We start from the raw sequence: 4744 nt of genomic DNA, 5'->3' as shown, positions 1-4744 counted from the left end.
AATAATTTTTTTAAAAGAAGTACAATTAATTTTTTTAAAAAACGCAGGTGATTGTGCTCCGGAAAAAATATCCGCCTTTTCCGGATTTGTCGCTAACCGCAAAGTTTCCGAAAATCCAACGTCCAGAGAGTATCAAGAAATCATCGATCACATTTATATATAAAAATTCTTTTATATTTTATTTAAAAATATTAGAACTAGAATTTAATATTTTTGGCATCTCTTTCATTTGTTAATATTTTGTCTGGTAGAATATTAAATGTTATTAGAGATAAAAGTAAACTTGTAAATAATTATTCATTAAAATTATGCTGCATATAATTTATTTAGAATTTCATGTTTTGAAAATATCAATAATTTAAATTTATAAAGACATTTATTTTTTTGGACAAGAAATTTTCAGGATTTTTGAGTTGGGCTCACTACCCCTGAAAAAAGTACTATTTCTCTGTACTGTACTGTACTGTAATAAGAAATCTAATTAAATGTGTAAAAATTATTAAAAATAGTGATTATTTTGAGATTTCACCTGATTAAAACTATTAATGTATTGCTATAAAAACACGCCTTATTCAATAATAAATGCAAGAATTCCGCCAGATTTGAGATTAGTTTTAGAAAATGACAATAGATGGCACTAGGCAACATTTTCTTGCTATCGACCAGGTAATAAAGGCTTTAAATTGCTGATAATAAATTTAAAAAACTCAGACTTTTTGAAATTTTTTTAATTATTATCATCGAGATTTTAGATGAAACGTCTAACCAGTTCATGGAACATCTGTGTTTACATTATTAGAAATTCCTATAATTTTAAATTAGAGTTGCTTATAATAATGTCCTAGCATTACAACTCACCTGCACTCAAACAGGTTTCAGTGTTTTAAATCTTTACTTTCTTTCCAGCAATTCGCCAGATTTCAAGAAATTATTTTTATTGCTTGAATATTAATTTAATACTTTTATACGTATTCTTTTTGTGCAAAGGACTAAATAAATCTATATTAAGGGCATTGTGTATGGAACATCATACCAGAGCTGTGGTGTTGATAGTTGTAATGTTAGATTCTATTCTAACTCCGAGAGATTGTTTACGAATCCAATTTGTACTCAATTAAAATTTCCTCCTAATAATCCCAGTAAAGTATTGTTAAGTTCAAACTATATATTTCTATTTTTTTTTTTTAAACGCACTTTATTTGAAATTACATTTTATATTATAAATTAACAGTTGAAGAAATAAATTTTAACAAAATATTGAATTCGTGCAAGGCTATTTTCAAAAGAGAAAAAAAGTACTTATCGCATTCAAGCATGCATAAACGTCCCTTCGACAAATAATTGTTTAGTGAATAAATGAACTAGGTAACTATTACTAATAATAAATTTAATTCATTGCATAATTTTTTAGTCAAATTAATAATTAACTAAATAAATTTGGTTTTAGAATAAATAGATTGAGATAGCTTTTTAAAAATTCATTTATCAATTCTCAACTTTTCAATAATTTCAGTGGGTTTTTTTTGTTTATCAATTCGGTTATATTTTGACTCAAGTGTGATTAATTAAGTATGCGACAAGTATTAATTTAAATAATTGTCATAATATTCATTCGAGTATTGTTTTTGTTTAAATAATCATAAATATTTGTCTAAATAATTTTTATAAGATTAAATTCTTATTTTTTTCTTCAGTTTTTAATCTTCAGAACTAAATTCTAGCTAACTCGTAAGTCCCACAAATTTTTTTTTTTTTTAACTTTTTCAGTTTTCTACAATTACTCTCAGCCTCAAATGTCTTATAAATTACTCTAATTTTAACTTGTATTCTATTTAAATAGTCAAATCAATCTAATGGACTTGATAAAAGTAAATTGAAAGTAGGAAGGGAAAAAAAAAACGATAAATATATGGTTACAATATATTGAATGATGGGCGTCAACGCAATATATATCGTTTGGAGAAAGGAAAAAAAGTTATTTTCACAGAAGCCACGTGACTTAGGTTAAAGTGAGGGGTTAGGTATTGGGAATAAGTATTTTACTTGTTCCAATTACTACCTGTAGCGTAGCAACTGCAGTGTTTTGTTACGAGCTCAAAATAAAGAAATTATCTTGACATTTTGGAAAAAGAAATGAGGTTCAAGTGACTCCATCATTATATTTAACAACGGTAAAGTAAAAGTATTTGGTGTCAATATAATTATTTCTGTCTCAGTTTTCAAATTAAATTCCACGTTTTTAAGAACCAAAATTGACTATCCTGGCAAAAATTATTTTCTGCAAGACTCGAGGAGTCGTTCGATGTTGTTGTAAGGGTATAGTGTTCAAAATGATATTTTTACTGTCTTAAGAGTTTTGCTTGAAATTAAAAAGTATTCGAAAGCTCTACAATGCACTCCCAATTGTAGAAAAGAAATCTTTCTCTAAAGTGAGAATTGATAACAGTTTCCTAAATTCTCATTGGATAAGGAAAACCACGTGACTTTCGATTAATATAATGAGAAAAGATACAATTATTTTTAGCTGTATTGAGAAATTAAGTTGAAGTCTCAAATTGACTCTCAAATTAAAACAAAACGAATAAATAATAAAAGAAAATTTCGAAAACTATGTTTTTCAAGCAGACGAAAAAAAATTTTTTTTATAAGTAATTAGACCAGCAGGTCCCAATTTTTTAAGGCTACGGAACCCTAAATAATTGAGTGATCTTCTTTGAGTGGAATTACGGCATTATAATAAAAAAGTTCATTAGTAAATTATACTAACAAAAAAATACCACTAATTATTTTGAAAATATCTAATATTATGAAGAATTATTAATATTGTGAAGCATGAAATATTTTAAATTATGAATTTGTTATTAGTCAACTGAATATTAACTAATTAAATATTAATTAACTGAATACTAATAACTAATTTAATTAATTAATTAAATTTGTTATAAATCAACTGAATTATGGTTTAAAAAAAAGAAGTGGGGCGGGACAGCCTGGATGGCAGGGCGCTGGCCTCACGCTCGTGAAAATGTATCCGTTCAGAAAATGTATGATTTCGTATCCAGTTGGCTGAAGACTCAACGTGTAATAATTGGTGACTAGTGCACGTTAAATTTGTCGAGTCACAAAGTACTCCATGTTCCCATCACAAACTATACCTCTGAGGGTACTGAATTGGAGATTGATCGTTGTCTGGTTCAGGTCAAAATTACAAACCGTGGATTAATAAATGTATGTGTGCATGGGTCTGCCCCATAAAACGGGTGAGGCAGAAGTCGAATTCGTGGTCATAGATGGCGCCACTAAAAAAAAGAACAATCGCATCCCCTCTGCCTTAATGGCCGCCGACAACAACAAAGAAACTGCTATGATCGTTAATGGCAGAAACATAATTTTTTTTAATTTTAGTGATTTTGCTTTGAATTGAAGAGCTTAAAAAGAAATACTAATTGAAATCTTTTGATACATTCACATGTTTTTTGAGAGCATATTAATTGTAGTGTTACTAAAAAGTTTTTTTTTTTTAAATTTTGGTAGTTTTTTTTCATTTGCAATGGATGGTATTTTCAACAGAAATGAAAACAATAACAATCTCCAGCACGGCACCTATAAATAAAAAGTTTGCAGCTGCTTACTACATGTTATTCTGATAGGCGATGTTTTCAAACGGATAATTTTGTTTTCAATAAAAGAAATAAATTAGATAATTTCTGAGCTCAAATCTGAGGTCAACTTCCCTGCGTAAGTATTGGAGGGGTGTTAATGATTCCATTAAGTTGGCTGCAATCAAGAGGGCTTTTCTACGTAAGTATGGGAAGGGTGTTAGTGATTCCTTTAAGTTGGCTGCAATCAAGAGGGCTTTCCTACGTAAGTATGGGAAGGGTGTCGGTGATTCGATTAAATTTATTGCAATCAAAAGGGTTTTGCAATTGCAACTTTCCTATGTAAATATGGGAAGGCTGTTAGTGAATTGATTAATTTTGCTGTAAAAAGAATCGTAGTGGTTAGGTGATAGAGCTCCTAATGAGGTAGCCCGGTATCGAACCTGAATGAAATGGGCAATTACAGTATCTTTTTAAAAAAATTATTTTTAATCCCAACTTATTAGAAATTCTCTCCTGAATTCGAAAATCTGATCGTTTTCTTTTCCTCAAATGTTTATTTATTTAATTATTAAACATTTAAATTGCCCGTAAAGGCCTCTGTAAGTGATGCAATCAAATACAAACCCTGATTGGTTATGACGTCACATGTGCTGAATGGAAACGTGCCTCCTCCATTAGCTAAGGCTATTTAATTCCTTTTTTAAGTTTTTATATGACTTATATCGTATGAACATTCTTTGTATGTTATTAGAAAAAAAAATTGTGAACCCATCTTACGGTTTTGAGAGTGTGTGCAAAATGGATTTTAAAACTTCAAACTGTTTCTCTAAAATAGCTGATGAAATCATTATGCACAGAGAATCGACAATTCTTCTCCGCTGAAATCAGTGGTGTTAAAATTCTTAGAAAATCTTATTATATTTAACTTATTTTTCAGTTAAAATAATGCTCCATTGCAGCCTTAATTACTTAATTAAAATCAGTAGCAGATTCGATAGAAATAGTATACATTTAGATATAGGGGTTGGATGCTTTTATTATTCAGTATCGCATTAAAACTAATCATTGTTTTTATAAATCTAGTCCAATAAAATAATCCATCATCGTTACAATCTGTGCGTTAATGTTCAAAAATTCGCGTA

This window comes from Parasteatoda tepidariorum, chromosome 10 (assembly GCF_043381705.1).
Source record: "Parasteatoda tepidariorum isolate YZ-2023 chromosome 10, CAS_Ptep_4.0, whole genome shotgun sequence".
Taxonomy (NCBI): domain Eukaryota; kingdom Metazoa; phylum Arthropoda; class Arachnida; order Araneae; family Theridiidae; genus Parasteatoda; species Parasteatoda tepidariorum.
The sequence above is the reverse complement of the archived record's forward strand: the minus strand, read 5'-3'. Positions refer to the sequence as shown.